The following is a 9,237-nucleotide window of genomic DNA, read 5'->3' on the forward strand; positions in this document are numbered from 1 at the left end:
GATCTCCTCTAAAGCAATGATGTTTTGGGGCTGTTACTGGGCAACACAGACTTTCAACTCCCTCCAAAGATTTTCTATGGGGTTGAGATCTGGAGACTGGCTAGGCCACTCCAGGACCTTGAAATGCTTCTTACGAAGCCACTCCTTCGTTGCCCAGGCGGTGTGTTTGGGATCATTGTCATGCTGAAAGACCCAGCCACGTTTCATCTTCAATGCCCTTGCTGATGGAAGGAGGTTTTCACTCAAAGTCTCACGATACATGGCCCCATTCATTCTTTCCTTTACACGGATCAGGTCCCTTTGCAGAAAAACAGCCCCAAAGCATGATGTTTCCACCCCCATGCTTCACAGTAGGTATGGTGTTCTTTGGATGCAACTCAGCGTTCTGTTGAGTTTTTACCAAAAAGTTATATTTTGGTTTCATCTGACCATATGACATTCTCCCAATCTTCTTCTGGATCATCCAAATGCTCTCTAGCAAACTTCAGACGGGCCTGGACATGTACTGGCTTAAGCAGGGGGACACGTTAAGCAGGAGTCCCTGGTGGCGTAGTGTGTTACTGATGGTAGGCTTTGTTACTTTGGTCCCAGCTCTCTGCAGGTCATTCACTAGGTCCCCCCGTGTGGTTCTGGGTTTTTTGCTCACCGTTCTTGTGATCATTTTGACCCCACGGGGTGAGATCTTGTGTGGAGCCCCAGATCGAGGGAGATTATCAGTGGTCTTGTATGTCTTCCATTTCCTAAAAATTGCTCCCACAGTTGATTTCTTCAAACCAAGCTGCTTCCCTATTGCAGATTCAGTCTTCCCAGCCTGGTGCAGGTCTACAATTTTGTTTCTGGTGTCCTTTGACAGCTCTTTGTTCTTGGTCATAGTGGAGTATGGAGTGTGACTGTTTGAGGTTGTGGACAGGTGTCTTTTATACTGATAACAAGTTCAAACAGGTGCCATTAATACAGGTAACGAGTGGAGGACAGAGAAGCCTCTTAAAGAAGAAGTTATAGGTCTGTGAGAGCCAGAAATCTTGCTTGTTTGTAGGTGACCAAATACTTATTTTCCACCATAATTTGCAAATAAATTCATAAAAAATCCTACAATGTGATTTTCTGGATTTTTTTTCTCATTTTGTCTGTCATAGTTGAAGTGTACCTATGATAAAAATTACAGGCCTCTCTCATCTTTTTAAGTGGGAGAACTTGCACAATTGGTGGCTGACTAATTACTTTTTTGCCCCACTGTACATATGAGATGAGTAATGTAGGGTATGTAAACATATAAAAGTGGCATTGTTTAAAGTGGCTAGTGAAACATGTATTACATAAAGATGGCAAGATACAGTAGATGGTATAGAGTACAGTATATACATATGAGATGAGTAATGTAGGGTATGTAAACATTATATTAAGTGGCATTGTGGTGGTGGCCTTGAGATAGAAGCTGTTTTTCAGTCTCTCGTTTCCAGCTTTGATGTACCTGTACTGACCTCGCCTTCTGGATGATAGCGGGGTGAACAGGCAGTGGCTCGGGTGGTTGTTGTCCTTGATGATCTGTATGGCCTTCCTGTGACATCGGGTGCTGTAGGTGTCCTGGAGGGCAGGTAGTTTGCCCCCGGTGATGCGTTGTGCAGACCTCACTACCCTCTGGAGAGCCTTACGGTTGTGGGCGGAGCAGTTGCCGTACCAGGCGGGGATACAGCCCGTCAGGATGCTCTCGATTGTGTATCTGTAAAAGTTTGTGAGTGCTTTTGGTGACAAGCCAAATTTCTTCAGCCTCCTGAGGTTGAAGAGGCGCTGCTGCGCCTTCTTCACCACGCTGTCTGTGTGGGTGGACCAATTCAGTTTGTCTTTCAACTTACTACCCTCTCCACTATGGAGTGTGGGTGTGTGCTTGTAGGTATTGTGACAGAGAGTGCAGCGTGGTGTGATTTGGCAGTGGGACTGTAGCCATGGGGTAACACGTATGGCAGCATCTCTGTGATTAACATTAACATGTTCTGTGTGACCATTCACGCTAGAAAATATGGCAGTGGGACACCAGGGCGCTAAACAGTGGACGGGCGGTTGCACTTCATTAACAGGTAGCCTACTCTCTTCGTAGGCTCACTCTCTCTCTTCCTCTTCCTCTTTCCATCTATCTCGCTCTCTCTCACCATCTCTCGCTCTCCCTCTCTCTCTCTCTCACCATCTCTCTCACCATCTCTCTCTACCTACCTTCCTCTCGCTCTCTCTCTACCTTCCTCTCTCTCTCTCTCTCTCTCTCTCTCTCTCTCTCTCACCATCTCTCTCTCTCTCTCTCTCTCACCATCTCTCTCTCTCTCTCTCTCTCTCTCTCTCTACCTACCTTCCTCTCTCTCTCTACCTTCCTCCCTACCTCTCTCTCTAACTTCCTCGCTCCCTACCACTCTCTCTCTCTCTCTCTCTCTCTCTACCTCTCTCTCTACCTTCCTCCCTACCTCTCTCTCTCTCTCTCTCTCTCTCTCTTTCTACCTCTCTCTCTACCTTCCTCCCTACCTCTCTCTCTAACTTCCTCGCTCCCTACCTCTCTCTCTCTCTCTCTCTCTCTCTCTCTCTCTCTACCTTCCTCCCTACCTCTCTCTCTTTACCTTCCTCCCTCTACCTTCCTCCCTCTTTCTCTCTTTACCTGCCTCCACCTACCTCTCTCTCTCTCTCTCTCTCTCTCTCTATCACTCACTATCTCTCTCTCTAATGGTATGTCTGTGACGAGACCATGCTGACTAACAGATGGAGTGGCAGTAAACAACAGGAGAGGAACTAGAGTCTACGCCAGGGGCCAAGACCAGATAGTACTAAAGAATAGCTGCAGTTTATGTTAGCGAAATTGCAAGCAATTTGAGTAGTTGGCTATCACATGTGTTGGAGTTGATTCACTAACTAAACTAAAATAACTCTCCAGTATAGCTATGTCAAGACCTCACTGTGAGGCTACTCCTTCTGTATTACTGTATCTATGAAGTGGGATATGATGCATAGGTGTATCTGCAGAAAGCAATAATTGTCTACCTGTCTATTGGGGAAATGTGCTGTTGACTGCTAAGGATTTTGACGATTCTCCTCAGCTTTCTTTTCTACCAGAACCTGTAAACCATGCAGACAGTCACAGTATGGTTCAATTGCCCAAATCAAGAGTCTCAAACCCCACTAGGGGGTGATGAAGAGCTTCCCTTCTCTCTCTCTCTCTCTCTCTATCTTTTTATGTTAAAAGGCCGCCTCATTACAATAAACATTGGGTACATTCACACAGTTATATGATTGTTGTGAACAATAATACGATTATTGTGAATACTCAGAATAATATAATAGTTTGATTAAAATGTTTGCATGCTTTGCAAAAACAACGAGATCCCTAATAATCCTGTTTGCATGGACACATCTGATATCCGTGTTTACATGACTAATGCCACACTCTGCCTACTGTCATAATGAGTTTAATATCGATATAACATATTCATTGAGTACCTCCATTCTTAACCAACATTAGATTGTGCTACCTTTCATTGTGTTTTAATTGGAATTACATGGAGTTAATTGTATTCGGTGTTCTATCTGCTCTCAGCTGTGTTACCAGGGTCCAATTACCTTCCACTAGATAATTGATCCTAGGAGGACGCCACAGACTGGTGAAGGTGCTCGGAATCAACAGTGGTAAGCACATTTGTTCAAACACAATTGTGTATGTGTCTGCACCACTCAGAAGACCTGGTCTTGCCATGTACTAAACAAAAGTATAAACGCAACATGTAAAGTGTTGGTCCCATGTTTCATGAGCTGAAATAAAATATCCCAGAAACGTTACATAATCACAAAAAGCTTATTTCTCTCAAACTGTGTGCACAAATTAGTTTACATCCCTGTTAGTGATCATTTCTCCTTTGCCAAGATAATCCATCAACCTGACAGGTGTGGCATATCAAGAAGCTGATTAACCTTTTCACGTGTGAGTTCCAAATCTCTCTAATGGTCGCACCAGAGTGAGTTTTTTAATTTGTATTCGCGCGTGACGTCAGAATGCACTCAGTCCTCCAAATGTGATTGTTACACAACAGGACAGTTTACACTCACTGCCCTCACACCAATAAATGCTGCCTGCTAATCAAATCAAATTTGATTGGTCACATACACATATTTAGCAGATGTTATTGCAGGTGTAGCGAAATGCTTGTGTTCCTAGCTCCAACAGTGCAGTAAAATCTAACAATTCACAACAATACACACAAATCTAAAGTAAAATAATAGAGTTAAGAAATATATAAATATTAGGACGAGCAATGTCGAAGTGGCATTGACTAAAATACAGTAGAATATAATACAGTATATACATATGAAATGAGTAAAGCAGTATGTAAACATTATTAAAGTGACTAGTGATTCCATGTCTACGTACACTGCTCAAAAAAATAAAGGGAACACTTAAACAACACAATGTAACTCCAAGTCAATCACACTTCTGTGAAATCAAACTGTCCACTTAGGAAGCAACACTGATTGACAATAAATATCACATGCTGTTGTGCAAATGGAATAGACAACAGGTGGAAATGATAGGTAATTAGCAAGACACCCCCAATAAAGGAGTGGTTTTGCAGGTGGTGACCACAGACCACTTCTCAGTTCCTATGCTTCCTGGCTGATGTTTTGGTCACTTTTGAATGCTGGAGGTGCTTTCACTCTAGTGGTAGCATGAGATGGAGTCTACAACCCACACAAGTGGCTCAGGTAGTGCAGCTCATCCAGGATGGCACATCAATGCGAGCTTTGGCAAGAAGGTTTGCTGTGTCTGTCAGCGTAGTGTCCAGAACATGGAGGCGCTACCTGGAGACAGCCCAGTACATCAGGAGACGTGGAGGAGGCCGTAGGAGGGCAACAACCCAGCAGCAGGACCGCTACCTCCGCTTTTGTGCAAGGAGGAGCAGGAGGAGCACTGCCAGAGCCCTGCAAAATGACCTCCAGCAGGCCACAAATTTCCATGTGTCTGCTCAAACGGTCAGAAACAGACTCCATGAGGGTGGTATGAGGGCCTGACGTCCACAGGTGGGGGTTGGGCTTACAGCCCAACACCGTGCAGGACATTTGGCATTTGCCAGAGAACAAGATTGGCAAATTCGCCACTGGCACCCTGTGCTCTTCACAGATGAAAGCAGGTTCACACTGAGCACATGTGACAGACGTGACAGAGTGTGGAGACGCCGTGGAGAACGTTCTGCTGCCTGCAACATCCTCCAGCATGACCGGTTTGGCGGTGGGTCAGTCATGGTGTTGGGTGGCATTTCTTTGGGGGGCCACACAGCCCTCCGTGTGCTCGCCAGAGGTAGCCTGACTGCCATTAGCTACCGAGATGAGATCCTCAGACCCCTTGTGAGACCATATGCTGGTGCGGTTGGCCCTGGGTTCCTCCTAATGCAAGACATGTGGCTGGAGTGTGTCAGCAGTTCCTGCAAGAGGAAGGCATTGATGCTATGGACTGGCCCGCCCGTTCCCTAGACCCGAATCCAATTGAGCACATCTGGGACATCATGTCTCGCTCCATCCACCAACGTTGCCACGTTGCACCACAGACTGTCCAGGAGTTGGCAGATGCTTTAGTCCAGGTCTGGGAGGAGATCCCTCAGGAGACCATCTGCCACCTCATCAGGAGCATGCCCAGGCGTTGTAGGGAGGTCATACAGGCACGTGGAGGCCACACACACTACTGAGCCTCATTTTGACTTGTTTTAAGGACATTACATCAAAGTTGGATCAGCCTGTAGTGTGGTTTTCCACTTTAATTTTGAGTGACTCCAAATCCAGACATCCATGGGTTGATGAATTTGATTTCTATTGATAATTTTTGTGCGATTTTGTTGTCAGCACATTCAACTATGTAAAGAAAAAAGTATTTAATAAGAATATTTCATTCATTCAGATCTAGGATGTGTTATTTTAGTGTTCCCTTTCTTTTTTTGAGCAGTGTATATAGGGCAGCAGCCTCTAAGGTAGAGGGTTGAGTAACCGGATGGTAGCTGGCTAGTGATGGCTATTTACCAGTCTGATGGCCTTGAGATACAAGCTGTTTTTCAGTCTCTCTGTCCCAGCTTTGATGCACCTGTACTGATCTCGCCTTCTGGATGGTTATCGGGGTGAACAGGCCGTCGCTCAGGTGGTTGATGTCCTTGATGATCTTTTTGGCCTTCCTGTGACATCGGGTGCTATAGGTGTCCTGGAGGGCAGGCAGTGTGCTCCCGGTGATTGGTTACGGGCAGTGCAGTTGCCGTAACAGGTGGTGATACAGCCTGACAGGATGCTCTCCATTGTGCATATGTAAAAGCCACATTTCTTCAGTCTCTGGAGGTTAAAGTGTTGCGTCTTCTTCACCACACTGTCTGTGTGGGTGGATAATTTCAGATCTTGTTGATGTGTACGCCGAGGAACTTAAGCTTTTCACCTTCCCCACTGCGGTCCCGTCAATGTGGATAGGGGCGTGCTCTCTCTGCTGTTTCCTGAAGTCCACGATCAGCTCCTTGGTGTTGTTGACGTTGAGGGAGAGGTTATTTTCCTGGCACCACTCCGCCTAGCTATAGGCTATGTTTCAACTTGTTAGAAAGTCATTTTATTTTCGAACCACAGTTTGCATTTAGGTGTGTTCCTCCTCCTCGTTAATTCACATAGAGGCTGGCCATTTCACAGTTGCGGACAATTTATGTTTGAGGCATTACTGAGCAGGACAAAACTTCTCTCTTTGAAGAGAGCCCAAGCACCTCCCCAATGTATGCAGACATTTGAGCAGTCTTGCACAAACTTTTTCCCCTGGCACATTTTCTGGCTGGCGCTCCAGCATTGCATTAATTGTTGATTTCCTTACAAATGAATAACTTTGGACATGTGTGTATTCCTATCAAAGTAAGTGCCTTATTTTCTACATATTATTTTGTTGTTTTGTCACACAGAACCACAATGCCACAGATGTTTCAAGTTTTGAAGGAGAGTGCAATTGGCCAAAAAATGTCATGTTTATTTCTCTAACATAAGCCTCATGTTATAATGTCATTTTAGAGAATGTGATAATAAGTCCAACCGGCCGCACAACCGCAGACCACGTGTATGGTGTCAGTTGGGCAAGCGGTTTGCTGATGTCAACGTTGTGAACAGAGTGCCCCATGGTGGCGGTGGGGTTATGGTACGGGCAGGCATAAGCTATGGACAATTGCATTTTATCGGTGGAAATTTGAATGCACAGAAATACCGTGACGAGATCCTGAAGCCCATTGTCGTGCCATTCATCCGCCACCATCACCTCATATTTCAGCATGACAATGCACAGCCCCATGTCGCAAGGACCTGTACACAATGTCCCAGTTCATCCATGGCCTGCATACTCACCAGACACGTCACCCATTGAGCATGTTTGGGATGACGTGTACGACAACTTCACTCAGCCATTGAAGAGGAGTGGGAAAACATTCCACAGAACACAATCAACAGCCTGATCAACTCTATGCGGAGATGTGTCGCGCTGCATGAGGCAAATCATGGTCACACCAGATACTGACTGGTTTTCTGATCCAAGTCCCTACCTTTTTTTCAAGGTATCTGTGACCAACAGATGCAAATCTGTATTCCCAGTCATGTGGAATCCATAGATTAGGGCCTTATTTCAATTGACTAATTTCCTTGTATGTACTGTAACTCAGTAAAACCTTAGAAATGGTTGCATGTATAGATTTAAAGGGGAAGTTCACCCCGAAACACTTCTGGACCCTTTATAAAACACTTGCCTGGCCATTTATTATCCCCCCCTTTGAATGTTTTTGGATCGATTGCTTGAGTTTTTAGATGTAGCTTATAGTAAGCAAAGTGTCGTGCCACAGCTGATGGCCCAAATGGAGAGCTCTCTGAAGGGCAAGTCATTATGGAAATAAGCAAATATGTTATTATTACCCTCTGAGATGCAATTGAATAGCTAATAGCAACCTAGCAGTCTCCCCTTCAAGTTTGTCTCACAGTGACTACATCCCGGCTAGGTAAACCGTGTCTAGAACGAGTGGATACGCCATTGAAATAGAATGTTCGGGATGCACACTTCACAATATGGTCTGAATAATCAATAATGTGTATTACCAAACAGTGTTAGAAGTAATAAATGTTGCTTGCCAATTGCCAGTCTAGCTTTTACACCACTAATATCTCGATTCGCCTATAAACCCACACACTAAAGAGGAAGACAATCAGCCGCGCACTTGGCCACTTACACCCTTTCAACAATAGGTTGTGTTGTATAGGCCGAGCCTTATTTGTTTTTTGATTGTTGTATATTACATTGTCATGTATTTATTTTCTCTCTTGTCTAGACAACACAGACTGGTTTCCTACACAATCACTTTGGAGGGGATGCTGAGGGGAGAACGTCTCAGTCGAGGCAAACGCAGGGTACGCCCACCCTGTGTGGTGGCAGCAATTCCATCTAAATACCCTGACCCCAATGCAAGCTGTGTTGGATTCCAGGAAGCAGAGGAAGCTCGCGCCATAGTAAACAAATACGTGTTTTAAAGAAATAACATTGTATTCCAAGTTTTTTTTAAATAAACACTTTAAACACATAAAACTATTAACACATTGTAAAACATATAAAACACAACAAGTACTATGAGATTAGCCCCATCACTCGGCATTAGTTATGCTCTGTTCGTAACCAATCGGCAGGTTGTCCTAGATCAACACATACAATTATTGTTCGTGCCACTTGTGTGACAACAGTTATGATATAAAAAATCCTGAGATATATTGACTGGCCTGGCCGCCCAAAGCCTGGACCCTGGGACAACTGTACCTGGTGGCCGCCTGCCGACGACATCATTTGTTCTTGGGTGTGGAAGCCTCCTGACATCCATGATATTATAAAACTTATGAACAGCAATATTCTTTCTGCTGTTCATTTTCTTCAAACCTTTTGACGCAAGCTCTGCAACTCAGCTTGTCTATGCCACATCTCCACCAGCCCCAGTCCTAGTCCCTCCCTCACCAGACTGTAGTGCATCCTGCTGGATGTCCTGCTGCTCCACAAGGTACTCTGCACAAGGTACTCTGCACAAGGTACTCTGCTTGGCTGCCGACGCCCTGGCGGTAGCTTCTACGGAATTGGTTTTGCTTCAGAGTATCGGCTTCATTTGTAGGGGGCACACAGGCGTTCAGATTGAACACTGGAGGGAAACAAATACAAACAGAGAAATGCTTTTATTTAGAGGTTTC

This window comes from Oncorhynchus mykiss, chromosome 12 (genome assembly GCF_013265735.2).
Source record: "Oncorhynchus mykiss isolate Arlee chromosome 12, USDA_OmykA_1.1, whole genome shotgun sequence".
NCBI classification, from domain to species: Eukaryota; Metazoa; Chordata; class Actinopteri; order Salmoniformes; family Salmonidae; genus Oncorhynchus; species Oncorhynchus mykiss.